This window comes from Triticum urartu, chromosome 6A (assembly GCF_056163025.1).
Source record: "Triticum urartu cultivar PI428250 chromosome 6A, HENAU_Tu73, whole genome shotgun sequence".
NCBI classification, from domain to species: domain Eukaryota; kingdom Viridiplantae; phylum Streptophyta; class Magnoliopsida; order Poales; family Poaceae; genus Triticum; species Triticum urartu.
In genome coordinates this window covers 578,373,928-578,390,071 of record NC_141878.1, presented here as the reverse complement: position 1 = coordinate 578,390,071, position 16,144 = coordinate 578,373,928, and positions in this window count along the sequence as shown.

Below are 16,144 nucleotides of genomic sequence, written 5' to 3'. Positions count from 1 at the left end.
CCAATATGCAAGGTGCGAGGGGCTTTGCATGAGTCCATAATATTTTACATGAGCTTGTCAATTAATGCTAGCATACAAAGACTGTTATGTGGTGGATCAGCTCGTCATCTTGGATTGATCACATAGACATCACAACTATCATGGACAAGCGCGGGGAAGAGCATAAACTGTGAAACGGCAAGAGGTGTGTGATATTGATTTTCACCCGTTGCAACGCACGGGCCTTTTGCTAGTAAAGGCAAAAAGATAGTGGGATGATACGATACCGGGGCACCTCCCCCAAGCTTGGCGGAAGCCAAGGTGAGTGCCCATACCCGATATTCCATTCTCTTTTGGTGATGAAGAAGAAGGTGGTGGTGAAGAGATCTTGTCCTCGGATTTCCATGGCAGTGGTCCACAATCATTAGAGGAGGAGTGCGTCTCACGGGTCCTGCAACTAGCAGCCAAACTCATACCATTAAACCTCGCCTCATATTCAAAGACATGGTTTTGGAGATCATAGATCGGGCTTTGGAGGAAGTTGATTTTATCGTTGAGGGTAAAGACAATGTCCTTCATGGGCTTGCCATCCACCTTGAGATCACGGGAGTGGTCTGTGATCATGAGGTAATTGGCATTGAGCCCATGCTTCACCATATCCTTGCACCGGAGGACATCTTGCTCCATAGCTTCAAGTCTGGCCTCCATGGTTCCCGTCCCCTGGGGACATGGTACATCGCAAAGGTGAAGCACCCCCTCTTGCATCTGGATGACCTGAGGGTGTTGCACCAACTCCCGCAGATATGGGTTGATGACGTTCTTGAAGAACTTGTCCTTGGAGGAGCTTGAGGTGGCCATGGTAGATGGGATCTGGCAGAAAACAACAAGAAAAGAGAACAGAGGATTTCTCCATGATACGGTGATCAACAGGTTCGGGAAGTATATATAGATTTTTTATCTTGGGAAACAAGAAAACACGGAGTCCGGAAGGTGTCCCAGGTGGGCACAACCCACCTGGGTACACTTCCCGGTAGTTTCTTATTTCCCTATTTTTCTAAATATTCCAAAACTAACAAAAAATATTTTTGCGGATTTTTCGGAGTCCGTTTACTTATCGTATCACGTACCACCATATTCTCATGATTCTGCAGCGTTTCGAAAGGACTCTTTTATGTGTTCTTCCGGTGTCATAGTTTGGATAATATTACTTTCAACATTAATGGGCATACCTGAGATATAATGCTTTATTCGTTGCCAATTGACAACCTCCGGGTTAGTACCTTTGGAATTAGTTATTTTGATGGCTCCAGACCGGTAAACCTCCCCGATAACATAGGGGCCTTCTCATTTTGAGAGGAGTTTTCCTGCAAAGAATCTGAAACGAGAGATGTACAAAAGAACATATTCTTCAACTTTAAACTCACGCTTTTGAATTCTTTTGTCATGCCATCTTTTTACTTTTTCTTTGAATAATTTTGCATTTTGATAAGCTTGGGTTCTCCACTCATCTTATGATCTAATATCAAATAACCTCTTTTCACCAGCAAGTTTGAAATCATAATTGAGATCTTTGACGGCCCAATATGCCTTATGTTCTAACTCAAGAGGAAAATGACAAGCTTTTCCATAAACCATTTTATATCGTGACATACCCATAGGATTTTTATATGCTATTCTATAAACCCAAAGTGCATCATCTAATTTCGTAGACCAATTCTTCCTAGACCTATTAACAGTCTTTTTCAACTTGACCACTAGACTGAGGATGATAAGGTGATGCAATCCTATGGTTAACATCATAATACTTGGCAAGCATTTTGTGGAAAGCACCATGAATAAAGTGTGAACCACCATCAGTCATTAAATATCTAGGGACTCCAAACCTTGGGAAAATAACTTCCTTAAGCATTTTAACAGAAGTGTTGTGATCAGCACTACTGGTTCGAATAGCTTCTACCCATTTAGTAAAATAATCAATAGCAACCAAAATATGTGTATACCCATTAGAGGAAGGAAAAGGTCCCATGTAATCAAATCCCCAAACATCAAATGGTTCAACAACAAGTGAATAGTTCATAGGCATATCTTGACGCTTGCCGATATTACCTATTTTTTGACATTCATCACAAGATAAGACGAACTTACGAGCATCCTTGAAGAGAGTAGGCTAATAAAATCCAGATTGCAGTACCTTCTGAGCAGTTCTATATCCATCATGATGTTGAAGGAAATGTTCCCTAGAGGCAATAATAAAGTTGTTATTTATATTTCCTTGATAAATGTTTATTATTCATGCTAGAATTGTATTAACCGGAAACTTAGTACATGTGTGAATACATAGATAAATAGAGTGTCCCTAGTATGCCTATACTTTACTAGCTCGTTAATCAAAGATGGTTAAGTTTCCTGACCATAGACATGTGTTGTCATTTGATGAACGGGATCACATCATTAGGGAATGATGTGATGGACAAGACCCATCCGTTAGCTTAGCATTATGATTGTTTAGTTTTATTGCTATTGCTTTCTTCATGACTTATACATATTCCTCTGACTATGAGATTATGCAACTCCTGAATACCGGAGGAACACCTTGTGTGCTATCAAACGTCACAACATAACTGGTGATTTTTAAGATCCTCTACAGGGTTTTTGAAGGTGTTTGTTGAGTTGGCATAGATCAAAAATAGGATTTGTCACTCCAAGTATCGGAGAGGTATCTCTGGGCCCTCTCGGTAATGCACATCACTATAAGCCTTGCAAGCAATGTGACTAATGAGTTAGTTGCGGGATGATGCATTACGGAATGAGTAAATAGACTTGCCGGTAACGAGACTGAACTAGGTATGTTGATACTGACGATCAAATCTCGGGCAATTATCATACCGATGACAAAGGGAATGACGTATGTTGTTATGCGGTTTGACCAATAAAGATCTTCATAGAAAATCTAGGAGCCAATATGAGAATCTAGGTTTCGCTATTTGTCATTGACCGGAGATGTGTCTCGGTCATGTCTACATAGTTCTCGAACCCATTGGGTCCGCACGCTTAACGTTCGATGACAATTTGTATTATGAGTTATGTGTTTTGGTGTTCAGAGTCCCGGATGAGATCACAGACATGACGAGGAGTCTCGAAATGGTCGAGAGGTAAAGTTTCATATATTGGAAGGTTATATTCAGACATCGGAATGGTTCCGAGTGATTCGGGTATTTTTCCAGAGTACCGAGGGGTTACCGGAACCCCCGGGCAAGTGTTGGGCCAACATGGGCCTAAGTGTTGGGCCAACAAGGAGGAGGGGGCGCTGCCCCCCTTCCCTTTCCCTCTCCCTCTCCTTCCTATTCCCCCCTTGGCGCGGCCCTCCTGGCCGCCAGCTTCTCCTTCCCCCTTATATACGGGGGCGGGGGGCACCCCAAAGATACACCAAGAATTTTCTTAGCCGTGTGCGGTGCCCCCCTCCACATTTACTCCTCTGGTCATAGCGTAGTAGTGCTTAGGCGAAGCCCTGCGCGGATCACATCACCATCACCATCACCACGCCGCCTTGCTGTCGGAACTCTCCCTCGACCCTCTACTGGATCAAGAGCTCGAGGGATGTCATCAAGCTGAACGTGTGCTGAACACAAAGGTGCCATACGTTCGGTACATGGATCCGTTGGATCGTGAAGACGTTCGACTACATCAACCGCGTTAACATAACTCTTCCGCTTTCGGTCTATGAGGGTACGTGGACACACTCTCTCCCTCCCGTTGCTATGCATCTCCTAGATAGATCTTGCGTGATCGTAGGAATTTTTTTGAAATTGCATGCTACGTTCCCCAATAGTGGCATCCGAGCCAGGTCTATGTGTAGATGATATGCACGAGTAGAACACAAAGAATTGTGGGCGATAATAGTCATTCTACTTACCATCAACATCTTACTTTGATTCGGCGGTATTGTGGGATGAAGCGGCCCGGACCTACATTACATGACCGCTCTCATGAGGCTGGTTCTACCGACGTGCTTCTCACACAGGTGGTTGGCGGGTGTCTGTTTCTCCAACTTTAGTTGAATCGAGTTTGACTACGACCGGTCCTTGTTAAAGGTTAAAACAACACACTTGATGAAAAATCATTGTGGTTTTGATGCGTAGGTAAGAACGGTTCTTGCTAGAAGCCTGTAGCAGCCATGTAAAACTTGCAACAACAAAATAGAGGACGTCTAATTTGTTTTTGCAGGGCATGTTGTGATATGATATGGTCAATACGTGATGAGATATAAATTGTTGTATGAGATGATCATGTTTGGTAAAAGTTATCAGCAACTGATAGGAGCCTTATGGTTGTCTCTTTATTGTATGAAATGCAATCGCCATATAATTGCTTTACTTTATCACTAAGCGGTAGCGGTAGTCATGGAAGCAATAGTTGGCGAGACGACAACTACACTATGATGTAGATCAAGGTGTCAAGCAGGTGACGATGGAGATCATGACGGTGCTTTGGAGATGGAGATCAAACGCACAAGATGATGATGGCCATATCATGTCACATATTTTGATTGCATGTGATGTTTATCCTTTATGCATCTTATTTTGCTTAGTACGGCGGCAGCATTATTAGATGATCCCTCACTAAATTTCAAGGTAGAAGTGTTCTCCCTGAGTATGAACTGTTGCTACAGTTCATCATGCCGAGACACCACGCGATGATCGGTGTGAAAGCTCTACATTCACATAAAACGGGTGCAAGCCTGTTTTGCACATGCAGAATACTCGGGTTAAATTTGACGAGCCTAGCATATGCAGATATGGCCTCGGAACACTGAGACCGAAAGGTCGAACATGAATCATATAGTAGATATGATCAACATAGTGATGTTCACCAGTGAAAACTACTCCATCTCACGTGATGATCGGACATGGTTTAGTTGATATGGATCATGTGATCATTTAGATGACTAGAGGGATGCCTATCTAAGTGGGAGTTCTTAAGTAATATGATTAATTGAACTTTAATTTATCATGAACTCAGTACTGATAGTTTTTTGCATATCTATGTTGTTGTAGATCAATGGCCCGTGCTACCGTTCCCTTGAATTTTAACACGTTCCTAGAGAAAGCTAAGTTGAAAAATTATGGTAGAAACTACACGGACTGGGTCCGTAACTTGAGGATTATCCTCATTGTTGCACAGAAGAATTACGTCCTGGAAGCACTGCTAGGTGCAAGACCCACTGTAGGAGCAATTACGGACATTATGAACGTCTAGCAGAGCAAAGGTGATGACTACTCGATAGTTTAGTGTGCCACGCTTTATGGCTTAGAATCGGGACTTCAAAGACATTTTGAACGTCATGGAGCATATGAGATGTTCCAGGGGTTGAATTTAATATTTCAAGCAAATGCTCGAGTTGAGAGAGATGATGTCTCCAACAAGTTCTACAGCTGCAAAACGGAGGAGAATAGTTCTGTTAGTGAACACATACTCAGAATGTCTGGTACCATAACCACTTGACTCAGCTGAGAGTTTATCTTCCTGATGATAGTGTCATTGACAGAGTTCTTCAATCATTGCCACCAAGCTATAAAGGCTTCGTAATTAACTATAATATGCAAGGGATGGAAAAGACAATTCCCGAGCTCTTCACGATGCTAAAGTCTGCGGATGTAGAAATCAAGAAGGAGCATCAAGTGTTGATGGTTAACAAGACCACTAGTTTCAAGAAAAAAGGCAAAGGGAAGAAGGGGAACTTTAAGAAGAACAGCAAGCAAGTTGTTGCTCAAGGGAAGAAGCCCAAGTCCGGACCTAAGCCTGAAAATGAGTGCTTCTACTGCAAAGGGACTGGTCACTGGAAGCGGAACTGCCCCAAGTATTTGGCAGATAAGAAGGATGGCAAAGTGAAAGGTATATTTGATACAGATGTTATTTATGTGTACCTTACTAATGCTCGTAGTAGCGCCTGAGTATTTGATACTGGTTCTGTTGCTCATATATGCAACTCGAAATAGGGGCTATGAATTAAACGAAGATTGGCTAAGGACAAGGTGACGATGCGCGTGGGAAATGGTTCCAAAGTCGATGTGATCACCGTCGGCACGCTACCTCTACATATACCATCGGGATTAGTTTAGACCTAAATAATTGTTATTTGGTGTCAGCGTTGAGCATGAACATTATATCTGAATCTTGTTTGATGGGAGACAGTGATTCATTTAAATTAGAGAATAATGGTTGTTCTATTTATATGAGTAATATCTTTTATGGTCATGCACCCTTGATGAGTTGTCTATTTTTGTTGAATCTCGATTGTAGTGATACACATATTCATAATATTGAAGCCAAAAGATCCAAAGTTAATACTTATAGTGTAAATTATTTGTGGCACTGTCATTTAGGTCATATTTGTGTAAAGCACATCAATAAACTCCATGCTGATGGGATTTTGGAATCACTTGATTATGAATGACATAATGCTTGCGAACCATGCCTCATGGGCAAGATGACTAAGACTCTGTTCTCCGGAACAATGGAGCGAGCGACTGACTTATTGGAAATAATACATACTGATGTATGCGGTCTGATGAGTGTTGAGGCTCGCGGCGGGTATCTTTATTTTCTAACGTTCACAGATGATTTGAGGAGATATGGGTATATCTACTTAACGAAACATAAGTCTAAAACATTTGAGAAGTTCAAAGAATTTCAGAGTGAAGTGGAAAATCATCGTAACAAGAAAATAAAGTTTCTACGATCTGATCGTGGAGGTGAATATTTGAGTTATGAGTTTCGTCTTCATTTGAAACAATGTGGAATAGTTTCGCAACTCACACCACCTGGAACACAACAGCGTAATGGTGTGTCCGAACGTCGTAACCGTACTTTATTAGATATGGTGCGATCTATGATGTCTCTTACTGATTTACCGCTATCATTTTGGGGTTATGCTTTAGAGACGGCTGCATTCATGTTAAATAGGGCACCATCTAAATCCGTTGAGATGACACCATATGAATTGTGGTTTGGCAAGAAACCTAAGCTGTCGTTTCTTAAAGTTTGGGGCTGCGATGCTTATGTGAAAAAACTTCAACCTGATAAGCTCGAACCCAAATCGGAGAAATGTGTCTTCATATCATAGCCAAAGGGGACTATTGGGTACACCTTCTATCACAGATCCGTAGGCAAGATATTCGTTGCTAACAAGGGATCCTTTCTAGAGAAGGAGATTCTCTCGAAAGAAGTGAGTGGGAGGAAACACTAGTAGAAAAAAGGCCGAATGTGAAGCTCGTTAGTCTCGGTTTGTAATTGAACCGACACTAATGTGACCATTAGTGCCGGTTCCAACAGCTAGGCGGGCGGCCCTCATTAGTACCGGTTCATGGCGAACCTTTAGTACCGGTTCGTGCCACGAACCGGTACTAAAGAGGTGGTGGCCTTTAGTACGGGTTGGTGGCTCCAACTGGTACTAAAGACCCCCCCTTTAGTACGGGTTCATGCCACCAACCTGTACTAAAGGGGTGCGCTTCCACCCGCAGTGCACAATGTTTAGTCCCACCTCGCTAGTTGAGAGGAGCTCACACCTATTTATAAGCCCTGCCGTGGCTACCGTGTTGAGCTCCTCTCTAAGCAGGCCTTTGTGGGCCTATTGCAAGTCTTCTTCCCTGTGGGGCCTACTGGGCCTACATCCTGGCCCAACTAGAGGTTAGGTTTCTAGTCGTATGCAGGTCGTGCCAGCCCAATAGGTGGGCTATTTTTGCTTTATTTCAAAAAAAAATCAAAAAAATCATTTAGTCCCCGTTGGTGTTAGCAACCGGTACTGAAGGTCTCCCCGCCCCCGGCGCTGGCTCGTGCCACGTGGTGGACCTTTAGTGGCGGTTCGTGTTGAACCGGTACTAAAGGGGGAACCTTTAGTCCCCACCCTTTAGTGCCGGTTACAGAACCGGCACTAAAGGGCCTTACGAACCGGTGCTAAAGCCCAGTTCTGCACTAATGAAAGTAGAACTTGATGAGGTAATTGTACCTTCTCCCAAATTGAAAAGTAGTTCATCACAGAAATTAGTTCTAGTGATTCCTACACCAATTAGTGAGGAAGCTAATGATGATGATCATGACACTTCAGATCAAGTTACTACCGAACCTTGTATGTCAACTAGAGTACGATCCGCACCAGAGTGGTACAGTAATCATGTTCTGGAGGTCATGTTACTAGACCATGACGAACCTACAAACTATGAGGAAGCGATGATGATCCCAGATTCCACGAAATGGCTTGAGGCCATGCAATCTGAGATGGGATCCATGTACGAGAACAAAGTGTAGACTTTGGTTGACTTGCCCGATGATCGTCAAGCCATAGAGAATAAATGTATCTTTAAGAAGAAGACTGACGCTGACGGCAATGTTACTGTCTACAAAGCTCGACTTGTTGCAAAAGATTTTTGACAAGTTCAAGGATTTGACTACGATGAGACCTTCTCAACCATACAGATGCTTAAGTCTGTTCGAATCATGTTAGCAATTGCCGCATTTTATGATTATGAAATTTGGCAAATGGATGTCAAAACTGCATTCCTTAATGGATATCTTAAAGAAGAGTTGTATATGATGCAATGAGAAGTATTTGTCAATCCTAAAGGTGCTAACAAAGTGTGCAAGCTCCATCGATCCATTTATGGACTGGTGCAAGCCTCTTAGAGTTGGAATGTATGCTTTGATAGTGTGATCAAAGCATATGGTTTTATACAGACTTTTGGAGAAACCTGTATTTACAAGAAAGTGAGTGGGAGCTCTGTAGCATTTCTAATATTATATGTGGATGACATATTGTTGATTGGAAATAATACATAATTTCTGGATAGCATAAAAGGATACTTGAATAAGAATTTTCAATGAAAGACCTCGGTGAAGCTGCTTATATATTGGCATCAAGATCTATAGAGATAGATCAAGATTCTTAATTGGACTTTCACAAAGCATATACCTTGATAAAGTTTTGAAGAAGTTCAAAATGGATTAGTCAAAGAAAGGGTTCTTGCCTATGTTACAAGGTGTGAAGTTGAGTCAGACTCAATGCCCGACCACTGTAGAAGATAGGGAGAAAATGAAACTATGCAATGTTGTGTAGCAGACCTGATGTGTGCCTTGCTATAAGTGTAGCAGGGAGGTACAAAAGTAATCCAGGAGTGGATCACTGGACAACGGTCAAGAACATCCTGAAATACCTGAAAAGGACTAAGGATATGTTTCTCGTTTATGGAGGTGACAAAGAGCTTCTCGTAAATGGTTACATCGATGCAAGATTTGACACTAATCCGGATGACTCTAAGTCACAAACCGAATACGTATTTATATTGAATGGTGGACCTGTCAGTTGGTGCAGTTCCAAGCAGAGCATTGTGGCAGGATCTATGTGTGAAGCGGAGTACATAGCTACTTCGGAAGCAGCAAATGAAGGAGTCTGGACGAAGGAGTTCATATCCGATCTAGGTGTAATACCTAGTGCATCGGGTCCAATGAAGATCTTCTGTGACAATACTTGAGCAATTGCCTTGGAGAAGGAATCCAGATTTCACAAGAGAACCAAACACATTAAGAGACGCTTCAATTCCACCCGCGATCAATTCAAGGAGGGAGACGTAGATTTTGCAAAATACATACGGATCTGAATGTTGCAGACCCGTTGACTAAGCCTCTTTCACGAGCAAAACATGATCAACACCAACACTCCATGGGTCTTAGAATCATTACTATGTAATCTAGATTATTGACTCTAGTGCAAGTGGGAGACTGAAGTAAATATGCCCTAGAGGCAATAATAAATTTGTTATTTGTATTTCCTTATATCATGGTAAATGCTTATTATTCATGCTAGAATTGTATTAAGCGAAAACTTAGTACATGTGTGAATACATAGACAAACAGAGTGTCCCTACTATGCCTCTACTTGACTAGCTCGTTAATCAAAGATTGTTAAGTTTCCTGACCATAGACATGTGTTGTCATTTGATGAACGTGATCACATCATTAGATAATGATGTGATGGACAAGACCCATCCATTAGCTTAGCATTATGATTGTTTGGTTTGTTGCTATTGCTTTCTTCATGACATATACATATTCCACTAACTATGAGATTATGCAACTCCCGAATACCGGAGGAATACCTTGTGTTCTATCAAACGTCACAATGTAACTGGGTGATTATAAAGATGCTCTACGCGTGTCTCCGAAGGTGTTTCTTGAGTTGGCATATATCAAGATTAGGATTTTTGACTCCGTGTATCGGCGAGGTATCTCTGGGTCCTCTCGGTAATGACCATCACTATAAGCCTTGCAAGCAATGTGACTAATGAGTAAGTTGTGGGATGATGCATTACGGAATGAGTAAAGAGACTTGCCGGTGACGAGATTGAACTAGGTATGCTGATACCGATGATCGAATCTCGGGAAAGTAACATACCGATGACAAAGGGAATGATGTATGTTGTTATGCGGTTTGACCGATAAAGATCTTCGTAGAAAATGTAGGATCCAAAATGAGCATCAAGGTTCCTCTATTGGTTATTGACCAGATATGTGTCTACATAGTTCTCGAACCCGTAGGGTCCGCACGCTTAACGTTCGATGACAATTTGTATTATGAGTTATGTGTTTTGGTGACCGAAGTTTGTTCGGAGTCCCGCATGAGATCCCGAACATGACAAGGAGTCTTGAAATGGTCGAGAGGTAAAGATTCATATCTTGGAAGGTTATATTCGGACATCGGAATGGTTCCGAGTGATTCGGGTCTTTTTCTTGAGTACCGAGGGGTTACCGAAACCCCCCGGGGAAGTGTTGGGCCAACATGGGCCTAAGGGAGAGAGAGGGAAGCCCACGGAGGCTGGACGCGCGCCCCCTCCTAGGGAGTCCGAATAGGACAGGGAGGAGGGGGCAGCGCCCCCCTTCCCTTTCCCTCTCCCTCTCCTTCCTATTCCCTCCTGTGGAGTAAGGAAAAGGGGGTGAATCCTACTTGGACTAGGAGTTCAAGTAGGACTCCCCCCTTGGCGCGCCCTACTAGCCGCCGGCCTCCTCCTCCCCCTTTATATACGGGGGGGGGGGCACCCCAAAGACACACCAAGAATTCTCTTAGCCATGTGTGGTGCCCCCCTCCACAATTTACTCCTCCAGTCATAGCGTCGTAGTGCTAAGGCGAAGCCCTGCACGGATCACATCACCATCACCGTCACCATGACGTCGTTCTGTCGGAACTCTCCCTCGATCCTCTACTGGATCTAGAGCTCGAGGAACGTTGTCGAGCTGAACGTGTGCTAAACACAGAGGTGCGTACGTTCGATACTTGTATCGGTTGGATAATGAAGATGTTAGATTACATCAACCGCGTTAACATAACGCTTCCGCTTTCGGTCTACAACGGTATGTGGAAACACTCTCCCCCTCTCGTTGCTATGCATCTCCTAGATAGATCTTGCTTGATCATAGGAATTTTTTTGAAGTTGCATGCTTCGTTCCCCAACAGATGTCCTCCATAAGCTTCGGAGTGATATTTCCGTAGGATTTGTCCCTGTTCATGCTGAGGTACACAACGTCTAATAATACCACATCTACTCCTTATTTATAAAGATGTGGGTCATTCCAAAAGTAATGTCTTAAATCATAGAAGAATTTTTTTCTTTTGTTGATATGTAAAGCTAGGTGGTAAATATTTAGCAACAATGTAATTAGCATAGTCAACATACCAAGGAGTACTATGAGCAATATTTATTGCAGCTAACTTCTCATCAAGAAAACTATCATCAATAGGTAGTGGGTCATCAGGCAAATTTGCAAGCCTAGATAAATTGTCAGCTACAGGGTTCTCGGCCCCTTTTCTATCAATGATATGTAAATCAAATTCATGTAACAAGAGAACCCATCGACTAGGTTTAGCATCTTTCTTTTCCATAAGATATTTAATAGCAGCATGATAAGTGTGAATAGTTACTTTGGAATCAACAATATAAGGTGTAAATTTATCACAAGCAAACACCACTGCTAAGAATTCCTTTTCAGTAGTAGCATAGTTTCGTTGAGCACTATCTAGAGTTTTACTAGCATAATGAATAACATTCAGTTTCTTATCAACTCTTTATCCTAGGACAGCACCAACAGCTTAATCACTAGCATCACACATGATTCCAAAAGGCAAGTTCCAATCAGGTAGTTGAACAATATGTGTAGAAATTAAGGTTTTCTTGAGTGTTTCAAAGGCTTCTAAACAATCATCATCAAAAACAAAAGGAAAATCCTTTTGCAAAAGATTCGTAAGAGGCCTAGAAATTTTAGAAAAGTCTTTGCTAAATCTCCTATAGAAACCAGCATGACCTAAGAAACTACAAATACCTTTTACATCTTTAGGACATGGCATTTTCTCAATTGCATCAACCTTAGCTTTGTCCACTTCAATACCTCTTTCAGAAATTTTATGACCCAAGACAATGCCTTCATTAACCATAAAGTGGCACTTCTCCCATTCAAGACAAGATTTGTTTGTTCACATCTATGCAAAACTCGATCAAGATTGCTTAAACAATCATCAAAAGACTTCCCATAAACAGAGAAGTCATCCATGAAAAACTCAACAATCTTTTCACAAAAGTTAGAGAATATAGCAGTCATACATCTTTGAAAGGTAGCAGTTGCATCATAAACCGAAAGGCATACATCTATAAGCATAAGTTCCAAAGGGACAAGTAAAAGAGGTCTTTCCTTGATCAGGTTGAGAAACAGGTATTTGTGAAAACTAGAATATCCATCAAGGAAGCAAAAATTTCTATGCTTAGACAATCTTCCAAGCATTTGATCAATAAAAGGAAGAGGGTAATGATCTTTTCTAGTTGCTTTGTTTAATTTTCTGAAATCAATTACCTTTCTATAGCCTGTAACAATCCTTGTGGAATAAGTTCATTCTTATCATTAGGAACAACAATTATACCTCCTTTCTTAGGAACACAATGAACATGACTTACCCATCTACTATCAGCTATATGATAGATTATACTTGCTTCCAGAAGTTTTAAGATTTCCGTTCTTACAACTTCCTTCATTTTTGGATTTAACCGATGTTGGGATCAACATCGGGTTTAGCATTAGGTGCCATATTGATTTTGTGCTGACATAGAGTGGGGCTAATGCCCTTTAAATCATCACGAGTATATCCAATAGCAGCTCGGTGCTTCCTTAGAATTTTCAATAATCTTTCTTCTTCATGTTCTAAAAGGTTAGCACTAATAATAACATGAGATATCTTCATTTCATCGAGATAAGCATATTTCAAAGTGTCTGGGAATTGTTTTAATACAAACACCGGATCATCCGTAGGTGGAGGGGGGCCTCCTAGAATTTCAATAGGCAGATTGTGTTTAAGTACAGGATGTTGTTCAAAGAAAATCTTATCTATTTCATTTCTTTCATGCATATGTAAATCATTTTCATGGTCTAGCAAATATTGTTCTAGTGGATCAGTAGGAGGCACAGCAATAGAAGCAAGACCAATTATTTCATCCTCACTAGGCGATTCTTTTTCATGAAGCTTTCTACTAAACTTGGTAAAATTAAACTCATGAGACTCATCCCCAAAACTAACACCAAGAGTTTGTTTCTTACAATCTATTTTAGCATTAATGGTGTTCAAGAAAGGTCTACCAAAGATAATGGGACAAAAGTCATCTTGTGGGGAACCAAGAACAAGAAAATCAGTAGGGTACAATATTTTCCCACACAAGACTTCAACATCTCTAACAATTGCAATTGGTAATATAGTGTCTCTGTTAGCAAGTTTAATAGTAACATCTATGTCCTCTATCTCTGTGGGTGCTATGTCATTCATAATTTCTTCATATAAGGTGCAAGGAATAGCACTCACACTAGCACCGATGTCACATAAACCATGATAACAGTGATCTCCTATTTTAACTGAGACAACGGGCATGCCAGTGATGTCTACTACACAACCTTCTTCTTGTAGATGTTGTTGCGCCTCCAAGTGCAGAGGTTTGTAGGACAGTAGCAAATTTCCCTCATGTGGATGACCTAAGGTTTATCAATCCGTAGGAGGCGTAGGATGAAGATGGTCTCTCTCAAGCAACCCTGCAACAAAATAACAAAAAGTTTCTTGTGTCCCCAACATACCCAATACAATGGTAAATTGTATAGGTGCACTAGTTCGACGAAGAAATGGTGAAACAAGTGGTGTATGGATAGTAGATAAAGGTATTTGTAATCTGAAATAATAAAAATAGCAAGGTAACGAATCATAAAAGTGAGCGTAAATGGTATTGCAATGATAGGAAACAAGGCCTAGGGTTCATACTTTCACTAGTGCAAGTCCTCTCGACAATACTAACATAATTGGATCACATAACTATCCCTCAACATGCAACAAAGACTCACTCCAAAGTCACTAATAGCGGAGAACAAACGAAGAAATTATGGTAGGGTACGAAACCATCTCAAAGTTATCCTTTCCAATCAATCCGTTGGGCTATTCCTATAGGTGTCTCAAACAACCCTAGAGTTCGTACTAGAATAACACCTTAAGACACAAATCAACCAAAACCCTAATGTCACCTAGATACTCCAATGTCACCTCAAGTATCCGTGGGTATGATTATACGATATGCATCACACAATCTCAGATTCATCTATTCAACCAATACAAAGGACCTCAAAGAGTGCCCCAAAGTTCTACCAGAGAATCACGACGAAAACGTGTGCCAACCCCTATGCATAGGTTCATGGGCGGAACCCTCAAGTTGATCACCAAAACATACATCAAGTGAATCACGTGATATCCCATTGTCACCAAAGATATCCACGGCAAGACATACATCAAGTGTTCTCAAATCTATAAAGACTCAATCCAATAAGATAACTTCAAAGGGGAAACTCAATTCATTACAAGAGAGTAGAGGGGGGAGAAAACATCATAGGATCCAACTATAATAGCAAAGCTCGCGATACGTCAAGATCGTATCACCTCAAGAACATGAGAGAAAGAGAGAGAGAGAGAGATCAAACACATAGCTACTGGTACATACCCTCAGCCCCGAGGGAGAACTACTCCCTCCTCGTCATGGAGAGCACCGGGATGATGAATATGGCCACCGAAGAGGGATTCCCCCTCCGGCAGGGTGCCGGAACGGGTCTAGATTGGCTTTTGGTGGCTACGGAAGCTTCTGGCGGCAGAACTCCTGATCTATTGTGCTCACAGATGTTTTTAAGGTATATGGAGATATATAGGCGGAAGAAGTACGTCAGGGGGGCCACGAGGGTGGAGGGCGCGCCCCCTGCCTCGTGACCTCCTCGCAGATCCCCCGACGTGCACTCCAAGTCTTCTGGGCTTCTTTCCTTCCAAAAAAGAGTTCCGTGAAGTTTTAGGTCAATTGGACTCCATTTGATTTTCCTTTTCTTCAAAACCCTAAAACAAGGTAAAAACAGAAACTGGCACTGGGCTCTGGGTTAATAGGTTAGTCCCACAAATGATATAAAAGTGTATAATAGAGCCCATAAACATTCAAAATAGTAGATAATATAGCATGGAGCAATCAAAAATTATAGATACGTTGGAGACGTATCAGCCAGCAATAGGTCAATGTTTATCCCTTTTATCAGGTTTGGCAATTCTAGCAGCTTCTTCATAGAAGTAAATAACATGCTCATCTACATCTTCTTCCAAGAGATCTTTAACCATAGAAATACTAGCCTCCCAAAAGGTAACGGAGGCGTGCAAAGGTTTCCTCGGGCCAGACGGACATTGGTCCTCGAGTGCAAAGGCAGAAGGGAGCTTGACTACAAGACTCACCCGTTCTACTTTAATTTGTTCATCAAGTTTACGTGTTCTACTATAGCTTTTGTTAACCACGGTTGAAACTTTAGCATGTTCCTTTATCCCAACAGAGAAAGGTGGTTTCTCAATATAAGCAAAAGGAACAACTGGATCAACATTGTAAAGTATAGTTTCTTCTTTAACTGGTACCAGTTCTTTGATTTCTTCTTTAATAGGTGGGTGATATTTAAACCACTTCCCTTTAGGGAGATCAACATGAGTAGCAAATGATTCACAAAAGGAGGCTACTATCTCACAGTCAAGTCCATATTTAGTGCTAAATTTTGTAAAGCATCGGTATCAGTAAAAGATTTAACA